This window comes from Amblyomma maculatum, chromosome 1 (assembly GCF_055883805.1).
Source record: "Amblyomma maculatum isolate TAMU_Amacu chromosome 1, ASM5588380v1, whole genome shotgun sequence".
NCBI lineage: Eukaryota > Metazoa > Arthropoda > Arachnida > Ixodida > Ixodidae > Amblyomma > Amblyomma maculatum.
The window spans coordinates 435,788,529-435,810,998 of NC_139344.1; the positions used below are offsets into that span (position 1 = coordinate 435,788,529).

General features: G+C 50.3%; 1 pseudogene; it reads right to left on the minus strand.

Moving 5' to 3' along the window:
- Positions 1 to 20,456: 20,456 nt before the first annotated feature.
- On the minus strand, positions 20,457 to 21,240 carry LOC146209466 (uncharacterized; annotated as a pseudogene).
- Between the last annotated feature and the right edge of the window lie 1,230 nt (positions 21,241 to 22,470).

Genomic DNA, 22,470 nt, shown 5'->3' on the forward strand with positions numbered 1-22,470 from the left:
GGCCAGTATCGGGGCAGGCAATTGCTCCTTCCCACTTCTGCCCGCATCGGTCTCTTGCGGGGCAATTTAGGGCAGATGCGATGCAAATGTGGGCCTAAAGCAAATAGAAGACGGGCTAGTCCGATTGGGGCTGTCCACGCAAAAACCGAATAGGTCCCGCATGGTTTGCGGCAGGGCTGAAAAGCGACCACACCGCCACGCTGCCCACACGGGTATTTCTTGGGGCACTTGCGGGAAAATGCAACATATATTCGTAGTCCATGCAGTAAAATCAAGATCAGCCCAATTGTAGCGGCCCATGAAATGCCGCAGTGGGCCCCAAATTGGCCGTAGGCGGGCTTACCGCTCTGAAGCGTCTCCACCCTATCTTTAAGGCACCATTTTATTTATATAAATCATGGTATACCGGCTACTAATTGCCTCTTCTGGAGGTTTCACATAACTATCCTAAGCATACCTCTGCTATGAATAAAGACTATTTATTATTACTCTAACAACTACATTAATTATGCAGTGTCGACAGAAAATATGCAACAGTAACTGTTCCGCTTTACGAGTATGCACTGAACGACCTCTAAATGTTTCCTGCGGCATTACTATTCTACACACCACCGAGATAAATATTCAGGCCAACATGTTGGGGTTGATGTGGGCCAGCCCACATTATTGTAGTGTTGGGAATAAATTTCTGTCATGTTACTGAGTGTCGCACACAAGCAAAAAAAAAGCGCTTAATGTTTCGCAATTGATGATTATTGGAATTTGGGCAGCCCCGAAAATGCAGGATTCAACCCATCAGGGCAGCACGTGGGCCAGCCCGAAACGGACTGGCTTTCGCAAATCCCGCGCCTGTATAATTCAGGTATTGGAGGGATTAATCGACTTAAAAATTAAAACCATGATCAATGGAATGGCATTGCCTGTACAAATGTGGAACCCAATAATGATTCTGGTGTGCTGCTCACATTCGTCTACCTCGGCTGAATGCGGGCAGCCCTATTTGGGCTGCCCACACGGATACAGAATGGGACAGATAGGTTAGGCAGGAGGCTTTCTGCGATGGAGAGCGAGCGGAAACTGCTTCGGAGGGTGCGTTCTCAGGTTCTGGTCTAGTGATGGTGACTGTGGTGACTGAATATTCGTGACCGCATTTGGTTCAAAGAAAGCGTGTGGGAAATGATTCTGTGTCGTACGTGTAGTGTTTAGCTTGCTGAGTGAAGATGTCGCAGTCATTAAATGTTATATGTATTACAAACTACCGGAGCATCTACCGGACCTCGACTCAATAGGTGAAAGGCTGATATCACCAGATTCCATTCATGCACACCAGGTGGTTCGTGAACTACACTTCAGTAAGTTTGTCATGTTCGTGCATGTGGTTAATGCTCCCAGTACGCAGGTGAGAGAATGGCTTTAACGCCGAAACGGTCTAGCCAATGATAACGAGTTTCATATGAACCTAAAGCGCCGTATTACCTATACTTTTACTAGATACAAGGCACGGCAAATAAACTGTGTTCAGTAACATGGCTGCTGTATCTTAAAGATAAATATCTCTATGGATACTATGCAATTGAAGTGGGTATGCGTGCATTAAGCGAGATCTGTGGCAGCTCCATTCCGATATGGAATGCATGGTGGTGTTGTTGCTGGAGGTCACGGATATCTATGACACTTGATAACAGGACAATATCTAGGTCTCTAGGTAAAGAATATTTTATTGTGGATGATGATCAGTTGCTGGTGATGGCTCCTGAAAAGGGTAAGAGACCGCTAACCACACCGTATGATCAGATGGAAAGAATTCCCATTCCCGCTTATTCACAGCAGGCTATCTACACAATGTCCAGCGAAGTCATCGCTTTCACATTTTTAGAAAGTTCTATGCAAAGAAGGAAAAGAAACTAACACGAAACAAGCAATTTAATGCTGCAAACACAAACGTCTGAAGAAAAAGCGGTGATGTAATTTCTTTAATGTTTTTATCATTGGTATTACAATTGCTACGGACAGCCCTTAAAATGAATGACCTTTGTAGAAAGGGCACTGTAGTTCAACAAAGTTATTTGAAGGTAAAAAAATAGGTAACAAATTGAAAAACTGAAAACTATAGAGGGGTTCAACGCCCCTAAACGAAAGCGGCTGCGGAACCAGAGTACCCGGCTGCGAAGCCGACAGCCCACAGCTGCGTATCGGGGAAGGCGAAATGAAGAGGAGCTCGTGTGCTGTGCGATGTGAGCGCACGTTAAAGAACCCAAGGTGGTAGAAATTTCCTGATCCCTCCATTATTTCGCCTCTCAAAGCGCTTTGGGACGTTACTCATAACTAAACTAAACTAAGCTAAACAATTCAGGGTACTGGGAAGGCGACGCTTCTCCGACTAAACGAGTTCGCGATATTAGACTATTGCTTATATCCTTATACAGCTTGTTCGGCCAACAATCCATCGGCTTCGTGGCAGTATTAGTCGTAGCTACCTGTAACGCGTATCGGAAATTTACGGTTCTAGTGATTGTTGACTGGTGTGTGATAGGCGTTGAGAGCTTAAAGAAATCACTTTAATAAGTAATTGTTTTTTACAAATTAAAGAAACTAAAAAATGAAAAATTCGGAAAAGGGGTTTCACATGTGTCAAAATGCGCAGAATAAAAAGCAGTGCTTGAAGTTGCTGTTTAAAAAATTTAAAGGTTCCAGTTTATCAATTATTAACCTGAAATAACGAAAAAGATGGCACAAGTGGGAGAAGGGGGCGTAAAAGATGTAAAAATTCTCTAAATGAAAAGAACGTGTTCCATGGTTCAGTTTAGGAGAATTTGCACGTGCCCCGCCGGGGTGGTGCAATGGTAAGAAGCCCGACTATTGTCCGGAATACCCAGGTTCGAACCCGATCTCGGCGGCTGCGTTTCGATGGAGGCGAAACGAAGAGGCGTCGTGTGCTGTGCGATGTCAGCGCACGTTAAAGACCCCCAGGTGGTCGAAATTACTCCGTAGCCCTCCACTACGGCTCCTCTTTCTCTCTTTCCTCTTTCACTGCCGCCTTCGTCCCTTCCCTCACGGCGTGGTTCAGGTGTCCACAGACCAAGTGTGACAGATACTGCACCTTTCCCTTCCTATGAACCAATTATTATTGCTATTTATATGTTCTTTTGTCCATTAAATAATTGCAATGATTGAAGATATGATAAAATTAAATAAAGGGGTCTCAATTTAAAAATTCCCAGAAAAAAAAGACAGTGCTTGATTATTTAACGAAGCTGATTAAGAAGATATATAGTAGAAAATAATGAAGTAGACAATCAATTGTAAGCAAATAAAAAATTAGGGAAATTTGATCAGAGATTCCAAAATGTTGATGAAAAGCCAATATTTAATAATGCTAATTAAGAATTTCTAGAGTGTAGATTCAATAACATATTGAAATAATTAAAAATTAAACATCAAGAACGAGGGGACAAGTGTTTCATAATCCTCAAATGGTATTTTGATGTTTTCATATGCTAAATATCAGTGTATAAAAATAAAGAAATTTAAATCTATAAAACAAAAATTGAAGAAAGAAAAACGCATGACTTGTGTGCCTGCGAGATGCTATTGCTTCTAGGTCGAGTCCCCTGGTGTTGCACCAAATGCAAACTGGCCGCACCGGTGAACGCTGAGTGCGACGCAGGAAATTTCAAGAATTAGCATCTCAGCTTTGCGTTGACGCCATTGGCGAGCAGGCGATGTAAAGATTATAAAAAAGATGTACAAAATGAAAAAACCTCGTAAGTGTGAAATGCTATTGCGTCATATTCTTTATGGCGCAGCTTATCCAATCCTGTAATTTTATCCTCGCAATGTAAAAAAGTTCAAGGACTGCACTCGTTTCCTTACGCAATTCCTCGCAATTACGCAATTCCTTGCGAAATTCCTCGCTTAGCTTGTTATATGGATTATGGATTGTATTGTTGGATATAACTTTGATTACAGCTATGACGAACGTCCCAAGTTATTGTGCACTCCCATTAGGCATTATAGCTAATTAATCATGACTAAATTTTCTATTGGCTTTCTGTGGGTATTCTGGATTGGATACTTGGGTCTGACTTCGATTCGGGCTAATATTATTTTTTCAAGTCATTATTCAGCATCATTAAGGCATTATAGCCAATTAATCATACTGTATATGATATATATTGACTTTAATTGTGAATTCTGGACTGAATTCTTGGCTATGGCTTCGATTCTGGCTATGTTTAATGCGTCTAGTCGTTAGGTATTGTCATTAAGAAATCATAACCAATTAATAATGGCTGGAACCGATATGGGATTGTTCTGTGGATTCTGGATTGGATTATGGGCTAATACTTGAATTCAGGTTATGACTAAATTTGTAAATCATATGCATTGCCATGAGGGCATTATAGCCCATTATTCATGACTGGATTCGGTTTTTGCTTGTGAAGACGATGCTAGATTGGATTCTTTATTACGGCTTGAATTCGGGCTTCACAGTCCGAAGCGGGCAGGCAGGTCCCGTGAAGCCTCCAAAATGAAATCATAGGACGAACAACCTCGCAACTTTTCCCCGCAACTGCAGCTGTCTGCATATCCTTTCATTACAGACAAATACCCCATCAAACGCAAAATCATGACCACGGAATGGTCAGGGCCAGGAAGCTCCATAAATACTACCCATCGTCGGCCTCAGCTGCTTATGTAGATGCAGCAGAATCCTTTCACCACCCTGCCTTTACAGTGACGGTCTCGGATAATACCCACACTCCTTTGCTGCACTACCCTCATCCAGTTAACACAACCAATCGAGGGAGAAGAAGTCGTCATTGCTTTGTCAATTGTCCCACTCAGGCTGAATATATTTTCTCAGATTTCTATGCGCCTACTTACCGCATCCTCAAACGTATCCCACCTCTCACATAAACACCATCTGGGTTACAGCGCATTGTGGACAATCCGAGAATACAGCCACCGAAGAACACCGCCGATCACTCGTCAACCAGGCAGTGGACGGTCTACCTTCCTTTCGCAGCGCAAGGAAATGCCTACTCACCTCTCACGGAATTACCTTACACTACCACATATCGCGTCTGATGGTCTACCTTCCTTTCGCAGCGCAAGGAAATGCCTACTCACCTCCCACGAAATTACCTTACACTACCACATATCGCGTCTGAGCTACCTTGAACCTCCTAAGTAACTACCATAGCCCGAGCACGTCTTTTGCCACCGACTAGAAACGAACACTTTGGAGTTCCATCATCTGAATTCTTGAATTCATTCAGGTGACACTTGAGCCGATTGTCATCCCTACTCGAGTCCACGGGAAGACTTTGGTGGTCACCTATGTCGCAAATATCCCAACAAACGTACCCCCCCCCCCCGCTTTGAGGGGCGCAGCGACAGGAGCTGTGGGAGGCGGCTGTGGGCACCGCGCTGACCCATGGTTGTCGCCGAAGCCCATGGACTTTCGGCCACCGAGAGCAGCTTGTTGTACGCAGTAGGACGCCAGAGAGGAACTGAACGATGTTTATTGATGCACATCAGTTTTTAAAGCCCACCGATACTTGTGCGGTTGATAAGTGATAGCGAAGGAAATGCAGTGTCATGACGATGCGATAAAGGTACACTACTGTAAGGTATCGCTAGGCACCCCCGGATTAGCGGCTATGTACTCAGTACCTCGTGGTAGGTTTGCTTGTAGCATGAATTGGTGCTAGCTGCATGCAGACGAGAAGGCACCGCGAATCACCGGATAAAACAGGGAAAGTCATTAGAGTGACGAGTGTCACCGGGCGGCTGACAGGCGATCGAGCCCCAAGAGGGGGAAGTTAAGCTGCTTTGTGCATACCTGCAGTATGCTTTTCATATGAGCCGACACGATACCGCCGTCGCGGTTGAAACGTCCTTTCATAGACACGCCGCGTCCAGACAGAAAGGTGACATTCGGCGCCGGGGGAAGAGTGATGGGGAACGTTGAACAAAGGGGAAGACGTCCGCGGGAGGACCGATTGACCGGGCGTCTTTTCGGCGCGCCGCCGCTAAGCCGGAGGTCACGGACTTTACAAGTTCTAGGAAGAGCGGGGGCGAGAGACGGCGGCGGGCCGCTAACGACCCTGCTCATTTGCTTTGATGATCTTGACGCGAGAACGCGGCAAGGTGTACAGTGGAATGTGGATAGCATGTGACATTTTGTGTTTTGTGTTTTTCTTTCTTTTGTTGTGGGGAAAGGGTTTCACTCCCACTGCTGAAGTTGCACGTGGCCACGAACCAATCATGTTGAAGTTCGTGGCGATTAGACGCAACTGAAATGTGGGCTGGACACGGAGGGCTTAAAACCAAGCCCGAGAGACCAGTCTGATGTTCTGAGCTATGGCTTGATGTGTACATCTTCGGCTAGGCCGAGCTAGCCAGATCCATGTATATTTTGCCTAACCTTGCAGTAAATATTGTAGTTTTGTATATAAACTTCAGTTAATGTCTTCGTAACTCTGAAGTGTCGTTATCCATATTTCGTCGTCTCTGATCACCGTCTTGGACGGGGCGCACCGGTGGTGCAATTTGCCAGGTCTTCAAGTCACCGAAAAGAACCTAATTTCGAGAAGAACAACGAAAATGCACTGGCGCAGTCGACAGGATCGGTTGCTGAAACAAAGATCCCGAAGGGGAGCTGCAGCGGCGCGTCATCAGGACCGGCAGCAGGCATCGCGATATGTATGTATGTATGTATAACTTTATTAGGGAGCCGGCAAACGACGGGTTAACGCGTCGTGACGCTGGCCAAGCGTCTACCCGGGGTTAAGCCCTACTCTGCACTACCTCATTTGACCCGTTTGTGGTGGGTGTGAGGCTTGTGCTTTTCGAGCGCACCCCGGGCCTGCTGGACGGCCCATAGTTGCATGTCCTTGTCTGTATTCTGGACAGCATCTTGAAGTTCCGGCGGGTATGTCCTGGATGCAGCTTCTGTCGGGAACCTGGCACAGTCCCACATGATGTGCCATTGGTCCGCCGGACCCACTTGACATACACTGCACATATCACTCGTGTAGATGTCTGGGTGGAGGACGTGTAGCATTGCCGGGGCTAGTAGTGACCCGGTTTGCATTTGCCTTAGGATGACCGCCTCCTCCCGACTAAGTGCCGGGTGAGGCGGCGGCATTGTCCGTCGAGCTAGGCGGTAAAATTTTGTCACTTCCTCGTAACTGGTCATTCTGTCTTTTGTTTCGAACCACCATTCGGAACGGTCCTTCTCGGGGGCGCGGAAGGTAAGCGCTCGCGCCGCCGAATGGGCCGTCTCGTTGTGATTCGGTGAGGATGCACAATCTCCCGCGTGCGCCGGGAACCACTTGATGCGGATAGTGTTGCCGCGGTCTTGAAGCTGGAGCTTACTGATGATGGCGGCCGCCGGCGCGCACACTCGCCCCTTGGCAAAGTTGCGCACAGCGTTCCTCGAGTCGCTGAGCACGGTGCGACACTCGGCCTCCGAGATCGCCAGAGCGATGGCAACCTCCTCGGCGTGCACCGCACGCTCGCTGCCGTTGTTTTGATGCCGGTAGCCGCCGCGACGGCCACTGCCACGAATCCTTCTCGCTTGTATTCCGCAGCGTCCACGAACCGGGCGTGCGGGTCCTGGGCGTGTTGCTCGACGAGGACTTTGGCCCGCGCCTGCCGCCGTTCTTGGTTGTACTCGGGGTGCATGTTTTTCGGGATGGGGTCCACGTGGATGTGGGCCCACGCCTCATCGCTGATATCGCACGATTGCCGACTGGGAGCTCGGGGATTGTAACCCAGGGACGTCAGTATGCTGCGGCCTGTCTTGGTGGTAGAGAGGCGCTCCATTTGCGCCGTGAGCTGCGCCTCGGCTATTTCTTCTAAGGTGTTATGGAAGCCGAGCTGCAGGAGCCGAGCCGTACTCGTGGTCCCCATTAATCCCAGCGCCGTCTTGTAAACCCGTCTGATCAGCGTGTTTATCTTTGTCCGGTCAGCGGCCTGCCAGTTGAGGTAGGCCGCAACGTAGGCGATGTGACTGATCACGAACGACTGGACGAGGCGCAGAAGACTGTCTTCACGCATGCCTGCCCATCGTGTCGAGACTCGGTGTATGAGCCGGATAGCGTCCATTGCCTTGGTGGTGATCTTGTTGATGGTCTCGTCGTTGCGGCCGTTCTTGTTTAGTAGCAGGCCCAGGACCCTGATCTTGGGAACTTCGGGGATGCGCTGCCCCGATGCAGCCACGATCTTTATGTGATCGCACTCCCGAGGGGGAGCGCGTTTCCGTCCCCGTTGTAATGGTGTGAGGACGAACAGCTGGGATTTGGCGGGCGAGCACACTAGGCCTGTGCCGTTAAGGTGTTGCTCGATGGCAGTAACAGCCTCTTGGAGCTGCTGCTCAATGCTGGCGTCGGTGCCGCCTGCCGCCCACAGGGTAATGTCGTCGGCGTAGATCGTATGCCGGACGCCGGTCCCCTCTACTGCCCTCGCTACCCCGATCATGACAAGGTTGAAGAGCAACGGCGAGATGACTGAACCTTGCGGGGTACCCGTGCTTCCGAGCTTGTGTTCGGGGAACTTAAGGTCTCCGGCGTGCAGTTCCACCGTGCGGTTGGTCAAGAAGTCTTGGATGTAATTGTAGCTCGCTACCCCCATGTTGAGTCTCGATACTTGTGCTAATATGGCTGAGTGTTTGACTTTGTCGAATGCGCTTTGTAAATCAAGTCCCAGAATTACTTTGCTGTCTTGTGTCTTGTTGTCGATTATTTCTTGTTTAACTTGTAGCATGGCATCTTGTGTGCTGAGTCTGCGCCTGAAGCCGATCATCGTATCCGGATATAGGTTTTCCTTTTCCAGGTACTCCTGCCATCGGTTGGAAAGCACGTGCTCAAGCACCTTGCCCACGCAGGACGTGAGCGAGATGGGACGCAAGTTGCCGATATCCGATGGCTTGCCCGGTTTCGGGATTAGGATTGTTCTTGCCGTTTTCCACTGTCGGGGGAGCTTGCCCGAACGCCAGCATTCGTTATAGTAGCGGGTTAGGGCCTCGATCGATGCATAGTCAAGGTTACGTAGCATCTTGTTGGTAATAAGATCGGGGCCGGCTGCTGAGCGGGCGTTGAGCTCGTGCAGCGCTGCCCGTACCTCTGACATGGTAATGTCTCGGTCGAGCCACGCGTTCGGCAGCCCCCCGTATGGCGGGTGGGTTTCCGTTGGCGTGTGTGGCAGATACTTGGCTTCCAGGGCCTTGATAACGGAGTCTTTTCCTCGTTGTTGTGTGGCGGTGTGTATGAGGCAGGCCAGGCGATCGCGCTGGTGTGACTTGGTCTTAGTTTCGTTTAGGAGGTGCCGAAATAGATTCCATGTGCAACCACGATGTAGTTGCCCGTCAGCTCGGTTGCAGACTTCGTTCCACTGCTGACGGCACAGGACCTTGCAGTGATGTTGAATGGCCCTGTTTAAGTCGGCCACCTTCTTTCTCAATTTGCGATTCAGCCGTTGCCGCTTCCAGCGCGCCTGTATCGAACGTTTGGCCTCGATGAGATGGGCCAGACGACTGTCCATAGCTATGATGTCCTCGTCCGTTTCAATGGTCTCGGTGGCCGAGTGCACTGCATCGCGGAGCTCTGCCGACCAGGTTTCAATGTTTGTGATGTCTTGCGGTGTGGTTGGTCGTCCCTTACGGAAACCGTCCCAATCCGTCCATTTGTGTGTAATGGTGTTGCCCCGGAATTGATTGGGAATCGTAATTTCGAGGATGTAGTGGTCACTGCCCAGGTCAACGCCGGTGTTGCGCCACGTTACTTTGCCAGTGTGGTCGTTCTTGATGAATGTAAGGTCTGGTGTGGTGTCTCGTGCTACGGAATTGCCGATTCGGGTAGGATGATTGGGATCCGTAATCAGGGTGCAGTCGTGGTCCAGGGTATCCTGTAGTAGGTCCCGTCCCTTTGCCGTGTCTTTCACGTAACCCCACGCTCGATGGGAGGCGTTGAAGTCTCCTCCAATCAGCAAAGTGTTGCCTTTAGCTTGGGTGCTGGCTGTGTGTAGCAGGGTCTTGAATTTTTGTGTTTGGTGCTTGGGGTTACTGTATATGTTAGCTATGAACAGGCTGTTTTTCTGTTGTTTGCTTGGAATGATTTCGGTGAAGGTGTATTCCACCCTGCTGCGGCCGTGTCCGAGCTGATGTTCAATGAACGGGAGCCCTTTGCGGACGAATGTGCAGACGCCTCGTCCCTCCGCTGGGCTAACGTGAGCGCGATACCCAGCGAGGGTTGGGTTCGCCGTCACCGTTTCTTGCAGCAGAATGATGTCAGGTTTCTTGGTTACCGTGGCGATGTGTTGTTGCAGCACTGCTCTCTTGTTGTTGTAACTGTGGCAGTTCCACTGCCAGACCGTAAGGCCCGGTAGCGATCCTATTGTGGCTTGGGGCTGGGACATGGTTGTGATGGAGTTGAGGCTTGCGTCTGTTTTTGGAGATATGGGTGGTTTGCGAATTGCGCAGCAAAGATGGGGCTGCATACTATGGGCTTGAGGGTTTGTTCAATGAAGTCGAAGCGCTCCTGTATGGTTCCGTAGGACGTGGTGATTAGCTCCTCCAGCCGCGCCAGGCGTCGGTCCGTGACGGCAGCCGTGTCGGCATAGGTGTTGGTGAGCGCTTCAATTTTGGTTTCGAGCTGAGTTTCCAATTGGGTTAGGTCCTTATGTTGTCGTGATGAGGTGCGCGCTCGTTTCTTGGGGGTTGGGTCAGTGATTTTCTCCCCTTCGGGCTCGTCTTGCGATATGTCCATTGATTGTGTACCACCTTGATGGGATGGCGTGTCGGTGTTCTCGGGGATAACGGAGGGTGTAAGTGTCTCGGGTGACTGAGCTGGGCCAATGGTTGGCTGAAATCGCTGTGCTTGTAGTTCTTTCTTGACGTCGGCTAGCTCTTGGGTAAGCCGGCGCGTGGTTTCCAACAGAGTCGCGTTGGCGACACGGAGTTGTTCGAGTTCCTTGTAGTAGGGGCTGGTAGTCCATTCCTGCCAGCTGCTCTGTGTGCTTCGGCCAGTAGTGGCGCTGTTAGAGCTTGTGTTGCTGCTTTTAACTTCGCCCTTTGCTGCGTCCGCCCAACTGATTCTGTCACGGGAGCGCGAACGCTTAGCGTCGCGTTTGTTCCTGTGAGATGAGTCACGGTCACGCGACGCGCTGCGCGACGCCCTTCGGAATCCGTTACGGGAAGCACTGCGCGAGTGAGAGCGTCCGAGACGAGGAAACGCGCTTGAGTCGAGTGCATGCTTGTGATGTTCTTCGGCGTTACTGCGTTCGACTGCTTCCTTTTGCTGTTCTTCGGCGTTACGGCGTTCCCATCTCCGTCGCCGCACGACATATAGAATTTTGTATTTGGCTTTGCAGACGCGGTCCCCGGTGGGGTGTTGCTCACCGCAGAGCTTGCATTTGGGGACACATGTGTGGCCCTCTCTTGGATTAGAAGCACCGCATGCAAGGCACACACGTGCATTTGGTGTAGGACACACGTCGCGCCTATGGCCGATTTTGCCGCATACCTTGCAAACTTCTATTTGCTTTTTGTAGAGACTGCATGGGTACAGCGTGGATCCGTATCGCACATACTTAGGAACCTTGATACCATTGAACACTACGATGACTGTCGTCGTATTTCCGATACGCTTCGCACCCGCGGCGAGGGGGTTGTACTTGGTTACGACCTGCTGCATTATTTCAGCTTCGCTGTCTTTGAGTGATATGCCCCTGATCACGCCCTTGACTGTGTCGTGGGCGGCCGTTCCATAAGCACTCACTTGGTACGTGTTGCCTTGCACATTAATAGCTTGAATTCGAGCATACTTTTCCGCCCGCTCTTCGCTCGGAGTGCTGATCACCATTATGTTCTGTTGCGCATTGGGACACGCTGTATCCTCAGCTCGATGTGGCACCTCAATTCCTGCTGCCACCATGATGGCAGTAGTGACGCATGCAGCTCCTGCCTTGTAAATATCGAGCCCTCCGCGGGGACGCACGACGATCTTAATTTCTTCGGCTGGCATGGGGGGCATGCGAGCCGCCCGAATAACTGCGGCCCTAACGCTCTTGATGAATTTAGGGTTTTTCTGGGAGCTCGGTGTATCAGGTTGAGAAGAGCTCAATGTATCAGGTTGAGAAGTAGACTCACTCGGCGTTCCTTGCAGGCGTGGTCGGCTCCTGTGCCCGCCGATGTGCAGCCATCCGGGCGAGCGTTGAAATTCCTCGGGGGTAATTTCTTCTCCTGCTACTTGTACGCTCATCGGGGAAATCTGGATGTTATGCACCGAAGTGGTGGCGGAATCCTCCATGTCGTGGCTGAAGTACGGCCGGCTAGGCCTAGCGAGTCCTGGGTTCGCTTCGGCCTAGCGTCTCCTCTTGGCGCTGAATCAGGAAGTCCGCTAATTCGAAAATGACGCACCTTTGATAAAAGTCAGGTATCGGATGATGGCGGATACCTTCACGAACACGGTGGTATTAAAAGCTTCTCGATCCAAACTAATTAGCACTGCGAAAGCGGGAAAGCGGGAAAGGCATCGCGATCCTGATCATCGGCTACAAGAAGGCTGGAGACAACGACAGTAGGAAGGACAAGGGAGAGGCGACGAAGGTCGGAAGCCAACTTCTGCTCCGACAAGCGAGTGAGTCCTCTTTGCCCTTCATTTTGGCGTAAGCATTACTGTCTATGTTGGATTCCGAGGGGTGCATGAACACCCGGTTCGCACATTTAAACCCGGACAGGCGAAAGGCGGGAAAAATGAGCGCTACAGATGAGACGGTGCTGAGGGCAGTTTATCCGTAACTGAGATTCCCGATAGCCAGACGGCTATGGAGGTGAAAAGGGAGGAACTGAGAGTTCGAGCTCTCGAACTTAAGCTTGAGCTAGCAAAATTTTTAGCAAGTAAGGAAGAAAGCGCAGCGAAGAACGCCGCTGTTGTGGAGAAGAACGACGCTCGCGCTGAGTTCGGTCGCTACTCAAAATGGCTATCCGGTGCGATCCCGAAGTTCCCGGCAGAGGCAGAAATTCCGGTCTGGTTCGAGTCAGTCGAACATACGCTAGAGGCTTACGCGGTACCAAGGGACTTGTGGGGCCACATTGTATTCCCGCTAGTGGCGGAAAAAGTTCAGTTCCTGTCAACGCGCTTGACACCGGCACAGCATCGCGAATATGAGGTTCTGAAGAAAGTGGTTTTGGAAGAGCTTAAACTTTCTGCAGGAGAGTACCGCAGACGATTCATGGGGTCCAAAAAATTACCCAACGAAGGCTGGAAAGCGTTCGCAACCCGCCTGCAGAGTTATTTTAACTTCTATGCAGATGCAAGGGGAGCCAAAACGTTTGAGGAGCTGGCCGAATTGCTAGTGGCCGATCAGTTAAAAAACTCGCTGTCGGAAGACGCCCTTCGCTATGTAACCTTGCAAGAAGGTGAAAGGTGGAAGAAAGCACCACAGCTGCCACTTTGCTACAAAATTTTGAAGAGGCCCGAGGAAAGAATAGCGCGGTCAAAAAGCGTGAACCGGGAGGCGCGGGAGGCTTTGGCGGGCGAGAAGGAAGGCGAGATGCGGGCCCCCCTAAGCTAGAGACAGGAGCCGAGCAGCGGCCAGACGTAAAGCAGAAATACAAAGGGTGCTTCTCGTGCGGCTCAATGGGGCATAGAAGGGCTGACTGTCCACACGGCGGGGGACCAACAGTGCAGAAAGCGCCGCACACAAAAGGGGAAAAACTGTCGGCACGCGTAGCGACGCAGGACGGATTTGTCGCAATGAGCGAATTGAAACCGATTTCTTTGACATGCCAGAACCGACTGATTAACGCAATTCTCGACACTGGGGCCGAAATCACAGTAGTGCGCGAAAGTATAGTACCCCTACAGTTGGTTAAGCCGCACGGAACCATCGAGTTGGTATCGGCTTTCGGGAGAAGGTGCAGGCCAAACTTGCTATTGTCCCCCTCACTATAAACCGCGACTCGGGCATTTTCGCCGACATTAAAGAGGCAGTACCGGTGGTATGCGCCCTGACCGACAAACTTTTGTCGAGGACAGATTGCTTACTCTCGGAGGAAGCCTGGGAGTCTCTTAGGGCCGAATGTGATATGAAAGGCGTTGTAGCAGCGAGTAAAGTGGAAGCCACAGACCAGATGAAAGTCGACCTGACAGAACTGGTGCCAGGCGCGCAGGGAGAGGAAGCCTATGGGGTCGTTATCCCACAGGAAGTAAAGGCGGTAACCAGTAAGGAAACAAAAGGCGGTGCTCGAGATACTGAAGACACGGCTGTTAGTACAACCGGAGAAAGCAGCGCTTATGCAGTTTTCCAGAAGGATCAAGAGTGACCCCATATTGACAGGAGCTTGGAAACAAGGTATAGAAGGGAGAGGAGGCATGGCAGAGATAGATGGCTTGCTCTATCATAAGAAAAACTTGCTTGGACAAAAAGTAATGCAGCTTGTGCTCCCGAAATCCCGGCGTCCAGAAGTCCTAAAATTAGCACATGAAGCTAGCTGGGGGGGGGGGGGGGGGGGACACCTAGGAGTCCGAAAAACGCAAGCTCGAATTAAGTACAGTTTTTATTGGACAGGTTTGGAAAGCGACGAACGCGAGTACTGCAACAGCTGCCACGGATGTCAAACGAGGTCTGAGCGCCGGCAGAAAGACAATGTACCCATAGAGCCCTTAACGAGGCCGCGGTACCCGTTCGAGCAGGTTAACGTGGATATAATCGGGCCACTGGAGCCGCCCTCAGCGAGAGGTCACAGGTATGCGCTTTGCATCATCGACTTGTGCGCGCGCTGGCCTGAAGTGGTGTGTTTGCGCTCCCTCAGTGCTAAAGCTACCTGTGACGCCCTCCTGACGGTGTTCAGCAGAACAGGGATTTCTGAAATAGTGGCCTCCGATTGTGGCACCAACTTCACAGCTGAACTCACCAAGGAGTTTTTGAAGAGGCTGGGGTGTTCCCCGAGGTTTTCTACGCCAGGGCACCCGGAGAGTAACGGGGCGGTAGAGCGGTGGAATCGAACCTTCAAAAACATGCTTTACCATGTCATCCAAGAGGAAGGAAGAGAATGGGACAAGTTCGTTCCATTCCTTTTGTGGGCTTACCGAGAAGTGCGACACGATACGACGGGAGTTGCGCCATTCCACATGTTGTACGGGCGAGAACCAAATGGCCCATTATCAGTTCTAAAGCGTAGTTGGGCAGGGCGGATGAGCGTACCTGCAACACTGGGGCCGTCCCCATCACAGTATATGCGACAACTGAAGACGCGCCTAGAGCACGTAGCAGAGACCACACAGTTAATAAGCTCGAAGCAGCAGAACGCATACGCAACCCAATTCAATCGACGGGCAAAGGAGAAGTCTTTTGAGGTAGGCGACAGCGTGCTGCTGTTTGACGACCAGCGCCCTGGAAAAATGTTTCCTCAGTGGAAAGGGCCTGGAAGTGTAGTGGAAAAGTACCGCGAGCATTCGTACTTCGTGGATATGCCGGGAGGAGGCCGAAAACTGGTACACGCCAGCAAACTGCGACCTTACCAGAGGCGCGTAATGACGATCGGGGTGATATTTGATGATGATCGCGCGTTCGGTGAAGTGGAATGCGTACCCAGGTCAAGGGCAACACTCACTACGACTACGATCTTCCCCGAGGGGATGACTGCTCACCTAGAAGTAGAAGGAGGTGCCCTAATTCGCAAGGTGTTTGAGGGGTATCAATGACTGTTCGATGACAGACCCGCGATAGCTGACGTGGGGGAGCATAAGATCATCTTAGAAGAGGGATTTAACCCTAGACCAGGTAACCATTACCGCATACCTGCCAGCTTGAAAGGAGAAGTGGGGAAGCAAGTTGACGAACTGCTTCAATTTGGCCTGATTTTCCCCTGTGAAAGCCCGCACGCTCACCCTGTTGTTTGCGTCCCCAAGAAGGACGGAACCTTACGAATGTGTGTGGACTTTCGGAAACTTAATGCGGGGACAGTGGCTGATGCCTATCCTATGGCCCTGCAGCAAGAACTTATAATGAGCGTAGGAAGGGCGCACTATATCACCCTCCTCGACCTTCGGAGAGGATACTGGCAGGTACCGCTGGCCCGGTCCGCCCAGCTGCTCACTGCTTTCGTCTTCCACTGGGGGCAGTTTGCTTGGAAAGTCATGCCATTCGGGCTGAAAAATGCAGCTCAAACATTTCAGCGAGTGATAAACGCACTATTACTACCGCACTCTGCCTACGCGTGCGCGTACCTAGACGATATCGCTGTTTTTAGTGATACGCTGACTGACCACGCATGCCATTTGGGCGCCGTCTTTGGAGCACTGCAAAAAGCCAACTTAAAGGTTAAGCTAGAAAAGTGCCAAGTGGCGAGAGGATCTATACGTTATCTGGGTCACGTGATTGGTTCAGGAATCCACGCACCCGATCCCGACAAGTTGTCGGCGATTAAGGGACTGAAGGCGCCAAAAACGAAAAAGGAGCTTCGTAGCGTGCTCGGGTTGTGCGGCTACTACCGCGGCTACGTACCTAATTACGCCGAGGTCGCAGCGCCGTTGACGGAACTGACAGGGAAAAAGATACCGAACACAATCCCATGGTCTGCGAGAGCCGAAAGGGCGTTCCAAAATCTCAAGACGGCGCTCTGTGAAGCCGTTGCCCTCGGGACGCCTGATACGTGTAAGCCATTTTGGCTGTACACGGATGCCTCAGCTTTAGCAGCAGGAGCCTGTCTCGCTCAACGCGCGGAGGATGGCTCCGAGCGACCGATCGCATTCGCGAGCCATCGATTCTCTCCAGCCCAGGCGCGATGGTCGACTATAGAAAGGGAAGCATTTGCCGTGATTTGGGGGCTGGGCAAGTTTGACCTCTGGCTGTTCGGAGCCCGGATTACGGTGGTGTCTGATCATAACCCCCTCTCTTTTCTCACCCGCACCACCCCTCAGGGCGCAAAGTTGACACGCTGGGCACTGGCCCTGCAAAGATATAATGTGGTGGTGGAACACCGGAAGGGAAGCGCTCACGGCAACGCCGACGCACTGTCCAGGTTACCAAACGAAAACTGGGAGACAGACAGTGGTGATTGCGCCGGGATGCAGGGAAGGGAGGAAACCTCTAATGCTGACAAATCTCAGTGAGGTGCGACGTGGGGGACACTGTGAAACTGTGTGGGACACGTGATGGACATGCTGCATGCCCTACGATGCCAGTGTTTGACGTCGACAAGCGTGCAACCGAATTTTCTGGTGTTTCCCTTTATTACATGCACTTGAGTTCTCTGTGCTGTTCGCGAGCAGAACGGGTACGTGCGTGAAAGTGTGAACTGAACGCCGCGCACGAACATGGACTTCAAACAAGTGTCATATATTTGTGTGTGTGTGCATGCTATCTTCCGTTCTCACTCAGCAAGATTTGGTTGGAGTACATGCGTGAAGCGGTAACAGTGGTTACATTCTAGGGCTACCTTCCCCACCCTCAGGGGGGGTTCGTGACGTATGCCGATACATTTTGTTGGTTGTAATTTCAAAGGTGTCATTTGGGCCCCTTGTAAAATCTTGGGAGGGGCGTGTAAGGTATCGCTAGGCACCCCCGGCTATGTACTCAGTACCTCGTGGTAGGTTTGCTTGTAGCATGAATTGGTGCTAGCTGCATGCAGACGAGAAGGCGCCGCAAATCACCGGATAAAGCAGGGAAAGCCATTAGAGTGACGAGTGTCACCGGGCGGCTGACAGGCGATCGAGCCCCAAGAGGGGGAAGTTAAGCTGCTTTGTGCATACCTGCAGTATGCTTTTCATATGAGCCGACACGACACCGCCGTCGCGGTTGAAACGTCCGTTCATAGACACGCCGCGTCCAGACAGAAAGGTGACATTCGGCGCCGGGGGAAGAGTGATGGGGAACGTTGAACAAAGGGGAAGACGTCCGCGGGAGAACCGATTGACCGGGCGTCGGCGCGCCGCCGCTAAGCCGGAGGTCACGGACTTTACAAGTTCTAGGAAGAGCGGGGGCGAGAGACGGCGGCGGGCCGCTAACGACCCTGCTCATTTGCTTTGATGATCTTGACGCGAGAACGCGGCAAGGTGTACAGTGGAATGTGGACAGCATGTGACATTTTGTGTTTTGTGTTTTTCTTTCTTTCGTTGTGGGTAAAGGGTTTCACTCCCACTGCTGAAGTTGCACGTGGCCACGAACCAATCATGTTGAAGTTCGTGGCGATTGGATGCAACTGAAATGTGGGCTGGACAAGGAGGGCTTAAAACCAAGCCCGAGAGACCAGTCTGATGTTCTGAGCTATGGCTTGATGTGTAAATCCTCGACTAGGCCGAGCTAGTCAGATCCATGTATATTTTGACTAACCTTGCTGTAAATATTGTAAAGTTTTGTATATAAACTTCAGTTAATGTCTTTGTAACTCTGAAGTGTCGTTATCCATATTCCGTCGTCTCTGATCACCGTCTTGGACGGGGCGCACCTGTGGTGCAATTTGCCACGTCTTCAAGTCACCGAAAAGAACCTAATTTCGAGAAGAACAACGAAAATTCACTCCACATTCATTTCCCCCAAGATTATTAACACAATGAACTCACTGGCTACTCATTAATGCCGTAACGTACAACAGGTCGTCAAACGGCGATTTCTAAGTAGCTTGACCTAGACGTGCTTCCTTGTTGCTTCCACGGGGGCATGCGATTTCTCCGGCAGCCTGTCAGACGGCGTTAGCCTGACGTGGTGGTCCGCACTTGTGAGTGGGTCAGCTTTAGGCCTCGTTCAGGTTCTCTTCAACCGTTTCCTGTGCCTGTCATGGCGGTCATCGTTGTCCAACAGAACAGTGTACGATGCAGGGCCTCTCACAGCCATAACCCTGGCCGATTTCCAGCTTAGACCTGGACAAAAGCTTTTAACATAAACTGCATCACCCACACAAAAGATTTTAGTATCTGGCAGCGGCAGCTCAGGCATGTGTTGCTTATCCGAATAAGCCTGTCCAGCGCTGTGCTCAGTCTACGCCCAAACATCAACTCTGCCGGAGATTTTCTCGTATGGCATGCGGCGTCGTGTGCTGTTTAAATAGCAACCGCGAAATCTCGCACTGCATCGTTACATTGAAGGCCAGCCACAGAGTAGCCATTCATTTACGTGGATAGCGCTTTGTCCTTCTTGGCCAGCTTTGCAATCTCCGTCGCGTCCTCGACAGCTTCTAACAGCAGCACATCTGCGGGTGGTTGTGGCTAGTCTTCGTCTCCTGGAGCTGGCAGACGACTGAGTGCATAGGCGTTAGCATTGTCTTCTTCTCGTCTGTACTCCAAGCGATAGTTATATGCAGACAACAGCAAAATCCAATGAATCGTTCCGGCTCGTGGGCACCGGCGCTTGCTGGATGGCATCAGTCTTGCTTTGCTGGGGTGTATGCCTTCGTCATCAATATTGTGACACAAAAATTCAATGCTTGTTTTTTTGAATTCTTCCCACTTTTCATTTGCTATTAATTACCTTCTGAAGACTCTCTAGCATGGTCTCCAATCGCTCGGAGTGCTGCTCTGCATTACTCGCCGATAATAAGTCGCCATCAAGATAAGCTTTCACGCCGGGAATGCCTGCTAAGAATGTGCCGATGACGCTTTGAAACACTCACGGAGCCATTGAAATTCCTAACAGTAGACGCTTAACCTTGAAAAGTTATTTCATTCTGTTAACTGTGAGCACCTCAGCCGACTGGTCGTCTAGCGTAAGCTGTTTATCTAGCTTAGTAAACTACTTGCGTGAATCCAACGCAGTCAGCATTTCCATTGTAGTTGGCAATATGAACCAGCTGTTTTTTAGAGCAGTGTTTACTGTGCTGCGATAGTCGGCGCACAAACGCAAGGCGACGTCTTTTTTATTACCCCAACCAGTTGCGCAGCCCAGTTTGAGTATTCGACGGGTTCCCAAACGCCTTGTCACACCAAGCGATCAAATTATTCGGCCACGGCGTACTTGTGTGCCAGTGGCACTGGCCGACGTTTGAGAAACACCGGCTGGGCGTCGTCTTTTAATTCGATATAAAGTGTGGGTCCGTTGAAGTCAGGAATGTCCTTGCAAAACTCCTCACAAAATCTTGAAGGCACGTCTTCCACTTTCATTTGGATTCCTCGCAAGCCAATGCCTAGCGGAGTAAACCAGTTTCGTCCAATTAGGCTGTTCCCTTGCTTCTTTACTACCAGCAAAAGCAGCTTTGCCTTCCGGCCTTTGAATTCCACAGAATTTGCACGCCCCAAAAGAGGTAACGCATCTTCCGTAATCTTTCCGGAATCTTTCAGTGGAATTTTACGCCTGTTTCCCTCGATGGCTCGAAATGTGTCTTCACTTACAATTGAGCACGACACTCTGGAATTAACCTCCATCAGGAGTTCATGCCCTTCAATTACAACTTGAACAATGGACTTCTGGTCCTGCTCATTGACTTCGCAGAGTGAAAATAATGCACTTATTTAGTAAACGCCCTTGCTCTTATTTGCCCATTGACGTATGGTCTTCCGAACCTTTCTATTTTAGCCTTTTGAACGACAAGCCTTCGCTATGTGACCAACGTTTTTGCATATGAAGCTTGTCGCTTTTCTGAAACGGCATAAATGAGTAACGTGATTACCGTTGCACCGGTAGAAGTTCCAGCTCTTTCTCGTGAAGTCTTGCTTCGGGTGGGTTACTTGTATCACACCCTGGCTGTCCGTTGTCTCGTCTCGGCCTTGCTTCCGTATGTCTTGCTGTTGCTTGGCTGTTACTTTTGCTGCCGCGGCCAAGTCGTACGCAATCATAAATGTAAGATCGTCTTTTGCGAGTAGTCATTAATGAACTCCTTCGTTTTGGAGACGACATACAAAACGATCCCGCATCATGATGTCTAGTGGGAGTTGCCTTTCGCTGAACCCGCAGTCTTCGGCTAGCTTCCGCAGCTCCGTGACGTAGTCCACAACCGATTCCTCGGTTTCTTCTGTAGAACAAAAATCTTGCGTACAGCTCTGAAGGCCTTGGATACAGGTACTTGCGAACCGCTGTCTTAAGTTCGCCGTAAGTTGCTGTCGTCGGTCTTGCTAGCTTCATCAAAGTTACAATGAGCCCGTACGCTTCTTTGCCGCAACAACTGAGCAGGAATGCCCTTTTCTGCTCTTCCTTCGTTATCTAGTTCGCTTTGCAGAACATTTCCAGGTGCTCGACGTACTAGTCCTATGACGCGTTCGTGCCCAGACGGTACTCGCCGATCCTGACGACAGCCATCGCCGGCCGTCGCCGTCACCGCCTCGTCGCCAGCTGTTGTAACTAACTGACACGCCAGGGTGGAAGTGAACAATCTTTATTGTTGCACAGCTGCTTTTAAAGCACGAAAGACAAGTGATGCGTCCACTGCTACTTGCGTGGCTGATAAGTGACGGCGCAGGAAATAGTGTCATGACGATGCGATAAAGATACACTACACCTATCTTTTTCTTCTTTCCCCTGACTTCGGCCTCCTCTCATCTAGGTCAGTCAACAATTCCGAGAGCACTGTGGAATCTACACTGCAGAAATGCGAATGCCTAAAGTTGCTGGTACACACGGTGCATCACGTTTACTCTCATTATCACTATCAACTAAATGCGCCGTCATTATCATTGTTAATGTCATCAATGTTATAATCACTAACTGCAGCTACAGCCATTGCTACTGACATCCTCACAGTACACAAGAATTATGATGGGCATTTCAGGATTCCGGCCATGGCGCAGTTACTTAAAGCGCACAGCTCTGGATCAAAGAGATGTAGGTTCGATTCCCGATGGGGACGGGATTCATTTATTCATATGAACTATCTTCCTAACGATACACAACAAGAAGAAAGGGGAAGGTTGATGACATCATTTGATTAGGAGTTATAATGGGACAGGGCGCCGTACGCCGCGAGTATGCGCCTGTAACAACTTAATAAAATTGGGTTGGGTGGGTTGTGGGGTTTAACGTCCCAAAGTGACTGAGGCTATGAGAGACGCTGTAGTGGAGGACTCCGGAAATTTCGACCACCTGAGGTTCTTTAACGTGCACTGACATCGCACAGTACACGGGCGCCTTGCTTTTCGTCTCCATTGAGTGCGCTAGTGCAGAGATGCTTATCTGCTGTGACCCTGTGTGTATGTCACCTGAGTAAACATGTATTCTATATTGCTGTGGTTCAGCCTTGTTTCATAATAAGTGCATCTTATGTTGAATTTTTGAAGTCATATATTGAAAATTTGACTCCGCCCTTTCTGTTGCATTGTGCGAAGCGGCGCATGCTGACCGTCACCGAGATTTCTCGGAATTTATTCTTATATGAAGACCGCAGCGTGAAACAATTTAGGAGCCAAAACAATCCGTGATGCTTGTTGATCAAACATCTTGTGAAGAAGAGCGCAAACACGAGCACAGTTTACAAGAGTGAATGAATGAACCCTTTATTTGCAGGAAGGAATGGCTCTCGGCCGCTACTTCGGT